The sequence below is a fragment of the Bos taurus genome, chromosome X (genome assembly GCF_002263795.3).
Source record: "Bos taurus isolate L1 Dominette 01449 registration number 42190680 breed Hereford chromosome X, ARS-UCD2.0, whole genome shotgun sequence".
NCBI classification, from domain to species: domain Eukaryota; kingdom Metazoa; phylum Chordata; class Mammalia; order Artiodactyla; family Bovidae; genus Bos; species Bos taurus.
In genome coordinates, this window is record NC_037357.1 from 68,966,770 (window position 1) to 68,985,222 (window position 18,453).

Genomic DNA, 18,453 nt, shown 5'->3' on the forward strand with positions numbered 1-18,453 from the left:
TTGGGCTCATAAAATTCATTCCTGAAATTATCTATCTGAAGACATGTCTTCCCAGATATTCCCTGGGTAGAAAATGCCTCATTTCTGCTCTCCATTCTGAATTCCTTTTAGGGGATGTTGAAGGTCAGCAGCTGCAGCAGCACAAGATTGCAAGTGCCGACGGTAAGTGTCAATTTGTAGTTGACAGGGACCCCTGATGGACATGGGTTTCCCTCATAGCTCAGTCGGTAAAGAACCTGCCTGAAATGCAGGAGACCCAGGTTTGATTCCTGGGTCAGGAAGATCCCCTGGAGAATGAAATGGCAACCCACTCCAGTATTCTCGACTGGAGTATCCCATCGATAGAGGAGCCTGGCAGGCTACAGTCCATGGGGTCACAACAGTCGGACACGACTTAGTGACTAAATCACCACCACCACCTGATGGTCATAAATTTAACCATACTTTGGGAGGCATTTCATGACCATTTCTTCCCACAGTGCTAGGTCCCATTCTTAGGTCTGCCTAAGATTTCTGTGATAGGCCACTCAATGTGCTGTTACTGGACTAGGTCTATCAACAGTAACCATTGGGTTCTGGATCAATCTGTCTTACTCAATCTGTTATGATCCAGGAAAATTTCCCTCTTGTTTTATCTTCCCATACCTAGAGTCACACTATTACAATCATCAATTGCATACAGAACTATATATTTGATCAACTGCTTTGAATCAACTAGTCATCATTACTTTTATTGGAGGTTCAGTCACATATGGTAATATAAGTAACAACAATTTTGTAAAACAGGCTAAATACAAATAATGTAGTGACAATTAAGCCAAGGGCTTCCATTAGCTATTGCCCAGTGTATTTTCAGGTCATCTGACTTAGTCTATTATGTGCCAATCTTTGTCTTTCAGGAAATTATATATTGACACTGTCTAAAAGGCTCCCAGTCTTTTGGGAGTAGTCTTTTAGTCCTACTGTTGCTAGTCTGGTTATCCTTGTGTGCATGCTAAGCCACTTCAGTTGTGCTAGACTGTTTGCGACCTTATGGACCATAGACCTCTAGGCTCCTCTGTGCATCGGATTCTCCAGGAAGGAATGCTGGATTAGGTTGCCATGTCCTCTGTAAGGGGATCTTCCTGACTTAGGGATTGAACCCACATATTCTACATTTCCTGCATTGGTGGGTAGGTTCTTTAACACTAACACCACCATAATTTAACTGTTATCAAGATAAAGGAGGGCCTTAAAACTTAAATGTACACCCATAGTTGATTCATGTCAATGTATGGCCAAAACCACTAAAATATTGTAAAGTAATTAGCTTCCAATTAAAATAAATAAATAAATTAAAAAAAAAAAACAAAAACAAAAACTTAATGGCCACAGCTTGGTGTTAACTCCATCCCTTACTGGGACTGGATTCCCACAACTCCTTGGGTGACTTTTTGCTTGTTGCTTTGTTTGAGGTTGAATAAATTTAGAGAAAAATCCATATTTATGGCCATGGTCAGAGCAGGTATTAATAACTGGCTAGGTGACAGGAACCCAGTAATATTACCTTAAATGCCACCAGAAAATTACTAGAGCTAATCAATGAATATAGTAAAGTTACAGGATATAAAATTAATGCACACAAATCCCTTGCATTACTATACACTAACAATGAAAAAGCAGAAAGATGAATTAAGGAAACAATCCCATTCACCATTGCAACAAAAAGAATACAATACTTAGGAATAAATTTACTTAAAAAGACAAAAGACCTGTATACAGAAAACTATAAAACACTAATGAAAGAAATCAAAGATGACACAAATAAACGGAAAAATATACCATGTTCTTGGACTGGAATTAAGTTGACTTAGGCTATAATTAAAATGACTACTATGCAAAGCAATCTATAGTTTCAATGCAATCTCTATCAAACTGCCTATGGTATTTCACAGAAGTAGAACAAATAATTTTACAATTTGTATGGAAACATAAAAAGATCCCAAATAGGCAAAGCAACTTGAGAAAGAAGAATGTAACTGGAAGAATCAACCTTCCCCACTTTGGCCTATACTACAAAGCTATAGTCATCAAGACAGTATGGTACTGGCACAAAGCAAAAATATAGAAAAAATGGAACAAACTAGAAATCCTGGAGATAAAACCAAACACCTATGGACACCTTATCTTTTATAAAGGAGGAAAAAATACAGAATGCAGAAAAGACAGTCTCTTCAACAGGTGGTGCTGAGAAAACTGGTCAAATACATGTATAAGAATGAATTTAGAACACTTTCCAACAAAACCCTCAAAAATAAACTCAAAATGGATTAAAGGCCCATATGTAAGACTAAAAACTATAAAACTCTTAGAGGAAAACATAGGCAGAATACTCTCTGACATAAATCACAGCAAGATCTTCTATGACCCACCTCCCAGAGTAATGAAAATAAAAATAAACAAGTGGGATCTAATTAAACTTAAATGCTTTTGCACAATGAAGAAAACTATAATCAAGGTGAAAAGACAGCCTTCAGAATGGGAGAAAATAACAGCAAATGAAATAACTGTCAAATAATTAATCTCCAAAATATACAAGCTGTTTATGCAGTTCAATACTAGAAAAATGAACAACCCAATCAAAAAGTGGTCAGAAGCCCTAAATGGGAATAAGATATATAGATGGCTAAAAAACACAGGAAAAGATGTTCAACATAACTCATTATTAGAGAAATGCAAATCAAAACCACAATGAATTGTCATCACACCAGTCAGAATGGCCATTATCAAAAAGTCTACAAACAACAAATATTTAAGATGTTGAGAAAAGGGAACTCTTACACTGCTGATGCAAATGCAAACTGATACAACCACTATGGAGAACAGTATGGAAACTCCTTAAAAACTACAAATAAAGCTAACATACAACTCAGCAATATGCCCAAGGAAACCAGAATTGAAAAAGACACATGTACACCAATGTTCATTGCCCAGCATTATCTACAATAGCTAGGACATGAAAGCAACTTACATATCAATTGGCAGATGAATGGATAAGGGAATTGTGGCACATATACACAATGGAATATTACTTAGCTATTAAAAAGGTCATATTTGAGTCAGTTTTAATGAGATGAATGAACCTAGAGCCTATTATACAGAGTGAAGTAAGTCAGAAAGAGAAAGTTGTTTTTATTGTTCAGCCATTCAGTTGTGTTTGACTCTTGGAAACCCCATGGACTTCAGCACACTAGGCTTCCCCGTCCTTCACCATCTCCAAGAGTTTGCTCAAACTCATGTCCATTGAGTTGGTGATCCTCTGTCAACCCTTCTCCTCCTGCCTTCAATCTTTCCAAGCACCAGGGATTTTTCCAATGAGTCAGCTCTTCCCACCAGGTGGCCAAAGTATTGGAGCTTTAGCTTCAGCATCAGTCCTTCCAATGAATATTCAGGGTTTATTTCCTTTTGGATTGACTGATTTAATCTCTTTGTAGTTAAAGGGACTCTCAAAGATTTTCTCCAACACCACAGTTTGGAAACAACAATTCTTTGATACTCAGCCTTTATAGCCCAACTCTCACATCCGTACATGACTACTGGAAAAACCATAGCTTTGACTATACAGACCTTTGTCAGCAAAGTAATGCCTCTGCTTTTTAATATGGTGTCTAGGTTTGTTATAGCTTTTCTTCCAAGGAGCAAAAGTCTTTTATTTTTATGGCTGCAGTCACCATCTACAGTGATTTTGGAGCCCAAGAAAATAAAGTCTTATATTAAAGAGAAAGATTATATATTAAAACATATATTCAGAATCTAGAAAGATGGTATTGATGATCTGATGTACAGGGCAGCAAAGTAGACATATACATAAAGAACAGACTTTTGGACTCAGTTGAAGAAGGAAAGGGTGGGATGATTTGAGAAAATAGCATTGAAACATATACATTACCATATGTCAATAGATAACCAGTGTGAATTTGATGCATGAAGCAGGGTACACAAAGTCACTGCTTTGTGACAACATGGAGGGATAGGGTGGGGAGGGTGGGAACAGGTTTCAGGATCGAGGGGACATATCTATACCTATGGTCGATTTATATTGATATATGGCAAAAACTATCACAAGGTTGTAAAGCAATTATCCTCCAATTAAATATATAAATAAATTGAAAATAAAACAAAAAATTAAAAAAAGACTAGCCTGAACATGACTAGACTTTTGTCTTCTAAAATAAACATTTAAAGGTCTTCCAAATAGAGCCTTGGAGTGGAGAAATCCACCAAGGCAATCTAGAAGTATCAAAAAAACAGGTAACTGACCACAACTGAACAATTGGTTTGTTTTTTTAAAATTATGCTTTCTTTTGTTTACCTCCAACATCTTTATTAAAATAAATATCTCTCTGATTTTTAAATTAATTTATTTTTTATGGAAGGATAATTGCTTTGCAGAATTTTGCTGTTTTCTGCCAAAGCTCAACATGAAGCAGCCACGTGTGTGTATGTTAGTCACTCAGTCATGTTCGACTCTTTGAGAACCCATGGACTATAGCCCACCAGGCTCCTCAGTCCATGGAATTCTCCAGGCAAGAATACTGGAGTGGATTGCCATTTACCTTTCCATGAATCAGCCATAGGTATACATATATCCCCTCCCTTTTGAAGCTCCCTGCCATCTCCCTCCCCATTCCACCCCTCGAGGTAGATACAGAGCCCCTGTTTGAGTTTCCTGAGCCATACAGCAAATTCCCGTTGGCTATCTATTTTACATATGGCAATGTAAGTTTCCATGTTACTCTTTCCATATATCTCACTCTCTCCTCCCCTCTCCCCATATCCATAATTCTATTCTCTACATCTGTTTCTCCATTGCTTCCCTGTAAGTAAACTCTTCAGTTCCATTTTTCTAGATTTTGAATATATGTGTTACAATACAGTATACAGCCTTCTCATTCTGACTCACTTCACTCTGTATAATAGGTTCTAGGTTCATCCACCTTATCAGAACTGACTCAAATGTGTTCCTTTTTATGGACGAGTAATATTCCATTGTTTGTATGTACTAGGAGTTCTTCATCCATTCATCTGTCGATGGACATCTAGGTTGCTTCCATGTTCTAGCTATTGTAAATAGTGCTGCAATGAACAATGGGACACATGTATCTCAGTTTTGGTTTCCTCAAAAGTATATGCCTAGGAGTGGGATTGCTGGGTCCCAGAGAGGTTTTATTCCTAATTTTTTTTAAGGAATCTCCATACCGCCTTCCATGGTGGATGTATCAATTTACATTCCCACCAACAGTGCAAGAGCATTCCCATTTCTCCAACTCTCTCCAGCATGTATTGTATATAGACTTCTTGATGATAGCCATTCTGAACGGTGAGAGGTGATATCTCATTGTGTTTTAATTTGCATTTCTCTAATAATGAGTGATATTGAGCATCTTTTCATGTGTTTGTTAGCCATCTGTATGGCCTCTTTGGAGAAATGCCTGTTTAGGTCTTTTCCCCACTTTTTGTTTGGGTTGTTTGTTTTCCTGGTATTGAGTTGTATGAGCTGCTTGTATATTTTGGAAACTAATCTTTTGTCAGTTGTTTCATTTGCTATTGTTTTCTCCCATTCCGAGGGTTGTCTTTTCACCTTGCTTATAGTTTCCTTTGCTGTGCAAAAGCTTTTAAGTTTAATCAGGTCCCACTTGTTTACTTTGGTTTTTATTTATGTTACTCTAGGAGGTGGGCCATAGAGGACCTTGCTTTGATTTGTGTCATTGAGTGTTCTGCCTGTATTTTCCTCTTAAGAGTTTTATAGTTTCTGAGCTTTAGGTTTTTAATCCATTTTGAGTTTCTCTCTGTGTATGGTGTTAAGAAATGTTCTAATTTCATTCTTTTATATGTAGCTTTCTAGTTTTCCCAGCACCATTTATTGAAGAGGCTGTCTTTGCCCCATTGTATATTCTTGCCTCCTTTGTCAAAAATAAGGTACCCATAGGTGCATGGGTTTATTTTTGGGCTTTCTATCTTGTTCCATTGGTCTATATTCCTGTTTTTGTGCCAGTACCATACTTGATGACTGTAGTTTTGTAGCATAATCTGAAGTCTGAAAGGTTGATATCTCTAGCTCCATTCTTCTTTCTCAAGATGGCTTTTGCTATTCGGTGTCTTTTGTATTTCCATATGAATTGTGAAACTTTGTTCTATTTCTGTGCAAAATGCCATTGGTAATTTGATAGGGGTTGCATTAAATCTGTAGATTTCATTTGGTAGTATAGTCATTTTCACAACATTAATTCTTCCTACCCAAGTACATGGAATATCTCTCCACCTGTTTATATCATCTTTGATTTCTTTCATTAGTGTCTTATAATTTTATGTGTACAGTTCTTTTGTCTCCTTAGGTAAGTTTATTCCTAGATATTTGATTATTTTTTGTTGCAATGGGGAATGGAATTGATTCCTTAATTGCTCTTTCTGATTTTTTCATTATTAGTATATAGAAATTCAAGTGATTTCTGTGTATTGACTTTGTATCCTGCAACTTTGCTAAATTCACTGATTAGCTCTAGTAATTTTCTAATACTATCTTTAGGGTTTTCAATGTACAGTATTATGTCATCTGCAAACAGTGAGAGCTTTCCTTCTTCTTTTCCAATCTGGGTTCCCTTGATTTTTTTTTCTTCTCTGATTGCTGTATCTAGGACTTCCACAACTATGTTGAATAATAGTGGTGAAAGTAGACATTATTGTCTTGTTCCTGACCTTAGGGGGCATGTTTTCAGTTTTTCACCATTGAGAGTAATGTTTGCTGTAGGCTTCTCATATATAGCCTTTATTATGTTGAGGTAGGTTTCTTCTATGAACAATTTTTGAAGAGTTTTAATCATAAATAGGTGCTGAATTTTGTCAAAGGGTTTTCCTGCATCTATTGAGATGATCTTATGTTTTTTATCTTTCAATTTGTTAATATGGTGTATCACATTGATTGAATTCCGTATATTGAAGAATCCTTGCATCCCTGGAATAAACCCAACTTGATCATGTTATATGAGCTTTCTGATGTGTTGCTGAATTTTGTATGCTAAAATTTTGTTGAGGATTTTTGGATCTATGTTCATCAATGATATTGGCCTGTACTTTTCATTTTTTGTGTTGTCTTTGGTTTTGGTATCAGGGTGATGGTGGCCTCGTAGAATGAGTTTGGAAGTGTTCTTTCCTTTGCAATTTTTTAAAAGTTTTAGAAGGATAGGTGTTAGCTCTTCCCTAAATGTTTGACAGAATTATCCTGTGAAGCCATCTGGTCCTGGGCTCTGTTTTTCAGGAGATTTTTTATCACAGCTTCAATTTCAGTGATTGTAATTGGATTGTTCATAATTTCTATTTTTCCTGGTTCAGTCTTGGAAGATTGAACTTTTCTAAGAATCTTCCATTTCTTCCAGGCTATCTATTTTATTGCCATATAATTGTTGATCATAGTCTCTTTTAATCCTTTGTATTTCTGCATTGTCTGTTGTAAACTGTCCTCTTTCATTTCTTAGTTTGTTTATTTGATCCTTCTCTCATTTTTTCTTGATGAATCTGGGTAAGTGTTTGTCAGTTTTGTTTATCTTCTCAAAAAAACAGCCTTAATATTACTAATCTTTACTATTGTTTCATTTCTTTTTCATTTACTTCTACTCAGATCTTTATGCTTTTTTCCCTTCTACTACTTTTGGGAGTTTTTTGGTTCTTCTTTTTCCAGTTGTTTTAGGTGTAAACTTAGGCTATCTATTTGAAGTTTTTCTTGTTTCTTGAGGTAGGCTTGTATTGTTGTAAACTTCTCTCTTATAACTGCTTTTGCTACAGCCCATAGGTTTTGAATTATCATGTTTTCATCGTCATTTGTTTCTAGAAATTTTACTTTCCCTTTTGATTTCATCAGTAACATGTTGTTTATTTGGAAACATTCTGTTTAATCTCCATATGTTTGTGTTTCTTACAGCTTTTTTCTTGTAGTTGATATCTAGTCTCATAGCATTATGGTCACTGAAGATGCTTGATACAATTTCAATTGTCTTAAATTTACTGAGATTTGATTTGTGACCCAGGATGTGGTCTATCCTGGAAAATGTTCCATGCGCACTTGAGAAGGTGTATTCTTCTGCATTTGGATGGAATGTCCTGAAGATATCAGTGAGATCCATCTCATCTAATGTATCATTTAAAACTTGTGTTTCCTTATTAATTTTCTGTTTTTGATGATCTGTCCATTGGTGTGAGTGGGGTGTTAAAGTCTGCTCCTATTATTGTGTTACTGTCAATTTTTCCTTTTATGTCTGTTAGTGTTTGTTTTGGAGAAGGAAATGGCAACCCACTCCAGTGTTCTTGCCTGGAGAGTCCCAGAAACGGGGGAACCTGGTGGGCTGCTGTCTATGGGGTCACACAGAGTCGGACATGACTGAAGCGACTTAGCAGTAGCAGCAGTGTTTGTCTTGGCAACCCACTCCAGTACTCTGGCCTGGAGAATCCCATGGGCAGAGGAGCCTGGTAGTCTGCAGTCCATGGGGTTGCTAAGAGTCAGACTCGACTGAGCAACTTCACTTTCACTTGTCACTTTTGCCAGGAGCCAGTGTGAGGAACTCTGCCCACGGCAAAGGTCATGAGGAAGGAGGCTTGGCATACGCAAAGGCGGGACTGAGCCTCAGGAGTCCCCCTGGACATTCTTGAGCATCTACCCCCAAAACCAGAGTCTGCCTACTTTACTGCTTTGTGCTCTCACCTACACCTCAGACTTTACTGAGGGCTGTCCCCCACCACCTCTCTGAAAAAGAGTTAACTTACAGCTCCAGTTAATAAATTCCTGGGCGTGACAAGAGTGTTTCAACCTACAAACTCCTTTGGAAGTCCTCTAGCCTGCCTGAACAAGTTCTTCCAGCCACATGTGATTGTTTACAGCCTCCCAACCGTGAGAGGCATGAGATGTTCTAAACTGTCTAAATACAGATTCCTTTGAGCAGTTAAAAGATTGATTAGAAATTGTATTCGTGAAGGGTTTTTCACCTTTTGGGCCAATGTTTGCTGCTGTTTCCATATCCCTTACCTACTGTGTCCCTGGGAGTGTATTGATTAATATAATTGGTACATAGGAATGTAAGTAGTAGCTTTAATGTTTGTAACCTTGGACCCTTGAGTTAATTCTTTTCTTGTTATAGCCCACCACACTTTTGCCCTATAGAAATGCAACTTTATCTAATGCTTTCAGAGGGTGGCACCTGACTTTAGAATAATCACCTTTAGAGAAAAATAAGTTTTCTGAAGAAAGGGTCATAAAATGTTAACAGGCCTCCTGGCCAGAAGATGATGTAAATCACCTAAACTTTTGCATATGATAAGTTTGCAGGAAGAAAGCCTGGCTTACTGCTGACTCTACCCCTTTCCCGATTATCCTCTATGCACAACTTAAAGTATAAAAACTACTTTGGAAAATAATGTGCGGGCCTTGTTCACCGAAACTTGGTCTCCCCATGTCGTTCTTCTCTAACCTTCTGGCTGAATTCCCATCTGGAGCGTGGAGGCTTGTCAAGACTATTAATTTTGGCTGGGCTTCTAAGATCTGACCAGGGAGGCCTTAGTGTCTCCTCTCCTTCGGAAGAACGGGAGGACGCCTGCAGCCTATGTAGGTGACACAAATTCCTTGTCTTGGAATTCTATTAGCTTTCCACGTAAACCAAGTTATTCAGCCTCTTTTCTTCACTGAATTTTCTCACTGAGCTATCCTTATTTAACCACTCTTTATATCTTTAATTATATTGTATCCTAATCGCTGAAGCTGTCTCCCCTTTGAATTCCCTGGATCCACTGGGGCTGGACCCCAGCAAACTTTCATGTGTTGGAGAAGAAAATGGCAACACACTCCAGTGTTCTTGCCTGGAGAATCCCAGGGATGGGGAAGCCTGGTGGGCTGCCATCTATGGGGTCGCACAGAGTTGGACACGACTAAAGCCACTTAGCAGCAGTGTTTATCTTATGTATTGAGGTGCTCCTATGTTGGGTGCGTAGATATTTACTATTGTCATACCTTCCTGTTGGATTGATCCCTGGATCATTATACAGTGTCCTTCCTTATCTCTTGTAATCTTTATTTTAATGTCTTTTTTGTCTGATATGGGGATTGCAACTCCAGCTTTATTTTGCTTCCCATTTGCGTGGAATATATTTTTCCATTCTCTCACTTTCAGTCTATATGTGTCTTGAGGTCTGGAGTGGATTTCTTGTAGACAGCATGTATATGGGTCTTGTTTTTGTATCCATTCAACCAATCCTTGTCTTTTGGTTGGAGCATTTAATCCATTTATATTTAAAGTAATTATTGATCTATATGTTCTTATTGCCATTTTCTAATACTTTGGGGTTGATTGTGTAGGTATTTTTTCTTATTTTGTGTTAAACAATGTTTAACAATTGTTGTAAAGCTGTTGTACACTTAATCCTAACCCTAATGAAAAATGTCCTTTACATCATAGTGGATTAGAATGAAAAAGTAGGAAATCAAGAGATACCTCGAGTAGCAGGCATGTTTCGCTTGGAGTACAAAATGAAGCAGGAAGAGGCTAACAGAGTTTTATGAAAAATAACACAATGGTCATAGCAAACACCAATTTCCGCTAACCCAAGAGAAGACTCTTCACATGGACATCACCAGATGATAAATATGGATCTCAGATTGATTATGTTCTTTGCAGCCAAAAATGGAGAAACTCTGTATAGTCAGTAAAAACAAGTCCTGAAGCTGACTGTGGCTAAAATCATGAGCTACTTATTGCAAAATTCAGGCTTAAATTGAAGAAAGTAGGGAAAACCACTAGCTATTCAGGAATGACCTAAATAAAATCTCTTATACAGTGGAGATGACAATAGATTCAAGGGATTAGATCTGGTGGATAGTGCCTGAAGAATTATGGATTGATATCCATGATATTGTATAAGAGGCAATAACCAAAACCATCCCAAATAAAAAGAAATGTAAGAAGGGAAGGTGGTTGTCTGAGGAGGCTTCACAAATAGCTTAGGAAAGAAAAGAAGTGAAAGGTAAAGGGGAAAGTTAAAGTTATATTGAACTGAATGCAGGCTTTCAAAGAACAGAAAGGAGAGATATGAAGGTCTTCTTAAATGAACAGTACAAAGAAATAGGGGAAAACAATACAATGGGAAAGACTAGACATCTCTTAAAGAAAATTGGAGATACCAAGGGAATACTTCATGGAAGAATAGGCATGATAAAGGACAGAGATGGCACGGATCTAATAGAAACAAAAGAGGTGGCAATAATGCAAAGAACTATACAAAAAAACAAACAAACAAAAAAAAGGTCCTAATAACCCAAATAACCATGATAGTATGATCGTTCACCTAGAGACAGACATCCTGAAGTGTAAAGTAAAGTAGGCCTTAGGAATCGTCATTGCAAACAAAGCTAACAGAGGTGATGGGATTCCAGCTGGGCTATTTCAAATCTTAAAAGATGATGATGTTAAAGTGCTTCATTTAATATTTCAGCAAATTTGAGAGACTCAGAAATGGCCACAGGATTGGAAAAGGTCAGTTTCATTCCAATCCCAAAGAAAGGCAATGCCATCGAGTATTCAAGTTACTGTACAATTGCTAACATTTTCACATGCTAACAAGATTATCCTCAAAATCCTTCAAGCTGGGCTTCAGCAGTACATAACTTGAGAATTTTCAGATGTATAGACTGGGTTTCAAAGAGAAAGATAGAGCAGGGGTCAAATTGACAACATTCATTGGACTTAGGAGAAAGCAAGTCATTGGAGTGAGGAGAAAGCAAGGGAATTCCAGAAACACATCTACTTCTGCTCCATTGACTGCACTAAATCTTTTGACTATGGATCACAATAAAATATGAAAAAAAATCTTGAAGAGAAGGGAGTACCTGACCATCTTACTTGTCTCTTGAGAAACCTGCATGCAAATCAAGATACAACAGTTGGAATCATACATGGAACAGTTGAGTGGTTCCAAACTGGGAAAGGAGTCCAACAAGGGTGCATATTGTAAGCCTGCTTATTTAACTTATATGAGGAGTACATCATGTAAAATGCAAGACTGAATGAATCACAAGCTAAAATCAAGATTGCTGGGAGAAATATCAACCATCTCAAATATACAGATTATACAATTCTGATAGCATAAAATGAAGAGAAACTAAAGAACCTCTTGATGAGGGTGAAGGAGGAGAGTAAATGCTAGCCGGAGATAAAAAATCCTGGTTTGAGAGTCAACATTAAAAAAAAAAAAAAAATGAAAACAAAACAAAACAAACAAACAAACAAACAAACAAAAACTAGGATTATGACAGTCGGTCTCATCAATTCATGACAAATAGAAGGGGAAAAAGTGGAAGCAGTAATATATTTAATTTTTGTAGCCTTCAAAATCACTCTATACAGTGACTGCAGCCATGAAATTAAAGGATGCTTTCCCCTTGGTAAAAAAATTATGACAAACCTAGATAGCATATTAAGAAGCAGAGACATCACCTTGCTGGCAAGGGTCTGCATCAGTTCATTTCAGTTGCTCAGTCGTTTCCGACCCTTTGCTACCCCATGAATTGTAGCACGCCAGGCCTCCCTGTCCCTCACCAACTCCCAGAATTCACTCAAACTCATGCCCATGGAGTCAGTGATACCATCCAGCCATCTCATCCTCTGTCGTCCTCTTCTCCTCCTGCCCCCAATCCCTCCAAGCATCATAGTCTTTTCCAATGAGTCAACTCTTCTAACGAGGTGGCCAAAGTTTTGGAGTTTCAGCTTCAGCATCAGTCCTTCCAATGAAAATCAGGACTGATCTCCTTTGGGATGGATTGGATGGATCTCCTTGAAGTCCAAGGGACTCTAAAGAGTCCTCTCCAACACCACAGTTCAAAAGCATCAATTCTTCAGTGCTCAGCTTTATTCACAGTCCAACTCTCAATATCATACATGACCACTGGAAAAACCATAGCCTTGACTAGATGGACCTTTGATGGCAAAGTAATGTCTCTGCTTTTGAATATGCTATCTAGGTTGGTCATAACTTTCCTTCCAAGGAGTAAGCATCTTTTAATTTCAAGGCTTCAGTCACCATTTGCAGTGATTTTGGATCCCTCCAAAATAAAGTCTGACATTATTTCCACTGTTTCCCCATCTATTGGTCATGAAGTGATGGGACAAGATGCCATGATTTTAGTTTTTTGAATGTTGAGCTTTAAGCCAACCCTTTCACTCTCCTCTTTCACTTTCATCAAGAGGCTTTTTAGTTCCCCTTCACTTTCTGCCATAAGGGTGGTGTCATCTACATATCTGAGGTTACTGATATTTCTCCTGGCAATCTTGATTCCAGCTTGTGCGTCTTCCATCCCAGCATTTCTCATGATGTACTCTGCATATCAGTTAAATAAGCAGAGTGACAATATACAGCCTTGACATACTCCTTTTCCTATTTGGAAACAGTTTGTTGTTCCGTGTCCAGTTCTAACTGTTGCTTCCTGATCTGCATACAGGTTTCCCAAGAGGCAAGTCAGGTCGTCTGGTAATCACATCTCTTTCAGAATTTCCCACAGTTTATTGTGATCCACACAGTCAAAGGCTTTGGCATAGTCAATAAAGCAGAAATATATGTTTTTCTGGAACTCTCTTACTTTTTCCATGATCCAGTGGATGTGGGCAATTTGATTTCTAGTTGTTCTGCCTTTTCTAAAACCAGCTTGAACATCTGGAAGTTAACGGTTCACATATCGCTGAAGCCTGGCTTGGAGAATTTTGAGCATTACTTTACTAGCATGTGAGATGAGTGTAACTGTGCAGTAGTTTGAGCATTCTTTGGCATTGCCTTTCTTTGGGGTTGGAATGAAAACTGACCTTTTCCAGTCCTGTGGCCACTGTTGAGTTTTCCAAATTTGCTGGCATATTGGGTGCAGAACTTTCACAGCATCATCTTTCAGGATTTGAAATAGCTCAACTGGAATTCCATCACCTCCACTAGCTTTGTTCATAGCGATGCTTTCTAAGGCCCACTTGACTTCACATTCCAGGATGTCTGGCTCTAGGTGAGTGATCTCACCATTGTGATGATCTTGGTCGTGAAGATCTATTTTTGTACAGTTCTTCTGTTTATTCTTGCCCCCTCTTCTTAATATCTTCTGCTTCTGTTAGGTCCATATGATTTCTGTCCTTTATCAAGCCCATCTTTGCATGAAATGTTCCCTTGGTATGTCTAATTTTCTTGAAGAGATCTCTAGTCTTTCCCACTCTGTTGTTTTCCTCTATTTCTTTGCTTTGATAACTGAGGAAGACTTTCTTATTTCTCCTAGCTATTCTTTGGAACTCTGCATTTAGATGGTTATATCTTCCCTTTTCTCCTTTTCTTCTCTTCTTTTCACAGCTATTTGTAAGGCCTCCCCAGACAGCCATTTCGCTTTTTTGCATTTCTTTTCCATGGGGATGGTCTTGATCCCTGTCTCCTGTACAGTGTCATGAACCTCTATCCATAGTTTTCAGGAACTCTGTCTATCAGATCTAGGCCCTTAAATCTATTTCTCACTTCTGCTGTATAATCATAAGGGATTTGATTTAGGTCATACCTGAATGGTCTAGTGATTTTCCCTACTTTCTTCAATTTAAGTCTGACTTTAGCAATAAGGAGTTCATGATCGGAGCCACAGTCAGCTCCCAGTCTTTTTACTGACTGTTTAGAGCTTCTCCATCTTTGACTGCAAAGAATATAATCAATCTGATTTTGATGTTGACCGTCTGGTGATGTCCATGTGTAGAGTCTTCTCTTGTGCTGTTGGAAGAGGGTTTTTGCTATGACCAGTGTGTTCTTTTGGCAAAACTCTATTAGCCTTTGCCTTGCTTCATTCCATTCTCCAAGGCCAAATTTGCCTGTTACCCCAGGTGTTTCTTGACTTCCTACTTTTGCATTCCAGTCCCCTCTAATGAAAAGGACATATTTTTTGGATTTTAGTTCCAAAAGGTCTTGTAGGTCTTCATAGAACCGTTCAACTTCAGCTTCTTCAGCGTTACTGGTTGGGGCAAAGTCTTGGATTACTCTGATATTGAATGGTTTGCCTTGGAAACGAACAGAGAATATTCAGTCATTTTTGAGATTGCATCCAAGTACTGCATTTCAGACTCTTTCGTTGACCATGATGGCTACTCCATTTCTTCTAAATGATTCCTGCCCACAATAGTAGATATAATGGTCATCTGAGTTAAATTCACCCAGTCCATTTTAGTTCGCTGAATCCTAGAATGTCGACATTCACTCTTGCCATCTCCTGTTTGACCACTTCCAATTTGCCTTGATTTATGGATCTGACATTCCAGGTTCCTATACAATATTGCTCTTTACAGCATCAGACCTTGCTTCTGTCACCATTCACATCCACAGCTGGGTATTGTGTTTGCTTTGGCTCCATCCCTTCATTCTTTCTGGTGTTATTTCTCCACTGATCTCCAGTAGCATATTGGGCATCTACTGAACTGGGGAGTTCCTCTTTCAGTATCCTATCATTTTGCCTTTTCATACCATTCATGGGGTTCTCAAGGCAAGAATAATGAAGTGATTTGCTATTCTCTTCTCCAGTGGACAACATTCTGTCAGACCTCTCCACCATTACCTCCCCGTCTTGGGTGGCCCCTCACTGTATGGATTAATTTCATTGAGTTAGACAAGGCTGTGTTCCATGTAATCAGATGGAGTAGTTTTCTTTGATTCTGGTTTCAATGTGTCTGCCCTCTGATGCTCTTTCAGCACACCTACCATCTTACTTGGGTTTCTCTTACCTTGGACTTGGGGTATCTCTTCACGTCTGCTCCAGCAAAGCTCAGCTGCTGCTCCTTAACTTGGAAAGGAATATTTCCTCATGGCCACCCCTCCTGACCTTGAACGTGGAGTAGCTCCTCTCAGGTCTGTATAGTCAGCTATAGTTTATCCAGTAGTCTTATATGGCTGTGATTTTTGAACCATGAAGAAGGCTGACCATTGAATAATTGATGCTTTCAAATTGTTGTGCTGAAGACTTTTGAAATTCCTTTGGGCTGTGAGGAGATCAAACCTAAAGGAAATCAACCCTGAATATTCACTGGAAGGACTGATGCTGAAGGTGAAGCTCCAATATTTTATCCACCTGATTTGAGGAGTAAACTATTTGGAAAATACCCTGATGCTGAGAAAAATTGAAGGCTAAAGGAGAAGGAGAAAACAGAGGATAATGTGGTTAAATAACATCACTGACTCAGTGGGCCTGAATTTAGACATACTCCATGAGATAGTGGAGAACAGATTAACCTGACATATTACAGTTCACTCATTCACAAAAATCAGACATGACTTAGCCATTGAACAACAGCAATTGTTAATCTTGCTGTTCTTTGAATATTATAGCTCCTTTTTTAATTTCTTGTATCTCAGTATCTGTGTTTTTAGCCTTTTTACTAGATTTTGAATCACGTATCATGCTTACTATAATTATTATGAATTATTTTTTCTGGTAGATTGCCTATATCTTAATCATTTAGCTTTGTGGGTTTTTATTTTGTTCCTTCATTTGCAACATATTTTTCTGTTGTATTATTTTATCTAAATTTCTGTGTTTGCTGTCTTCTTTTCCCAGGCTGCAGGATCACATTTTTCTTGTTTCTGGTGCCCGCCCTCTGGTGGGTCATGTTGATCCAATTTTTTGAGTGGGCTTCTTGGTGCCTGCCTTGTAGTGGGTGGAACTGAGACCTGTCACTCTGATGGACAAGGGTGTGCCAAAGGGTGTGATTTGAGGTGACCATGAGCTCAGTACAACTTTAAGAAGCCTGTTTTCTGATGGGTGGGGCTATGTTGTTTTTGGTTGTTTGGCTTGAGGCTTTCCAGCACTGTAGCCTACAGATTGTTGGGTGGAATCGTGTCTTTGTAGTGAAATGTGGACCTCCAGGATAGCGCACTCTGATCAAATTTCCCTCGGGGTTCTGCTACCAGTATCACTGCCTCCAGAGTGGACTATGGTTGACCTTCACCTTCCCAGTAGACCTTCCAATACCCCTAAGTTGGTCTAACCCCATTTCCTGTAGAGTTACTGCTTTTTAGTGGGTCCCCATGCACATGAGGCCTTGTGTGTGCCCTCCAAGAATGGTGTCTCTGTTTTCCCCTTCCCTGTAGACCTCTTGCACTGAAGCCCTGCTTATCTTCAAGACTAAATTCTCTAGTTGCTTTTCCTCTTGATGCCAGACATTTGGACTATCTTGGAAAGTTATTTTCATGTGAGAATATCCCTGTGTAGCTTGCATGGCTTTAATATTTTGTGGTACAAGAACTGTGTTTAGTATAGATATCTGCCTCCACTTTTTTCGGTGTATGCTGGCCATACACATACCTTGATAGGATTTGTGACTGACATTAAGGTGACCAGAGCCTGCACTAGATATTGAGCAAGTCCTCTCCTTTGTTCTGTGGTTGTCACCATTCTGTAAGAGGTGGGGCCTGGTCCCTAGATGTTGGAGTAAAGGCCACCAGATTTGTTTCTTAGCTGTTTTTCTGATCTTCAATATAAAGTAGGCAGAATTGGAGCACTCCCACTAGAGAGAATCCACTGAATAGTCCTCTGGAAATGTTCACCTGTGGGTGTCCTCTGTTGTGTCATCTTTTATCCATTGCACAAACTCTCAGATTACATTGTTGTTGGCACTGCTCTCAGCCTCACTTTAACCATGGATATGCTGTAAATTGGCCCTAGTTTCTCTCAGGTATTTTTTTTTTTTTTATAAGACCACCAGCAGAGATTCACTGAAGTCAGGTCCTAGGATTGCAGTAATCATGGATCTGGACTCACTGTGGGTGATATCAGAGCAGTTCAGACTCTGGCCTGGCCCAATCCCTGCATATAAGTGTCCACAAAGATAATATTTGCCTGTATCATATATCAAATTATAGGAGTTTTACCCCTTTCATTTGGAGCAAAGTTCTCATATAATATCTTTACTTTTATCCCAACAAATTGTATTAAGGCAGCCAAATTGAGGGAAAGCATCAGATAACCCTCTACCTTAATCACTCAGCAAAGACTACTGAGTCACCTACAACTCAGAAAACCCTGATATCATTCAACCAGATGATGTCCCCCTTGCGTATCTTTCCACTGGGTGGGTATTACCCACTATCTTTCAACTGCCCCCTCTCTGGAATCTTTCACTTGGGAGGGGGCGGGTGCCTGCTATATACCTTCAAATAAAACTCAGGATTGTTGACCAACATGGGAAATCTGAGGACTTGAAGAAATGTACCCAAAGTCATCTGGACTGTCTAAGGGGGGCCAACAGGTGCAAAGGGCCTCTGCTTGTATCAAGGCTCTGATTTATCATAGAGTTCAGAAAAAGGAAAGAAGTCCACTTATTCAATGTATTCATTCAAATCCACAATTCATTCAATGTATCCTCTTCTGTCTAGTCCAAACTCTGC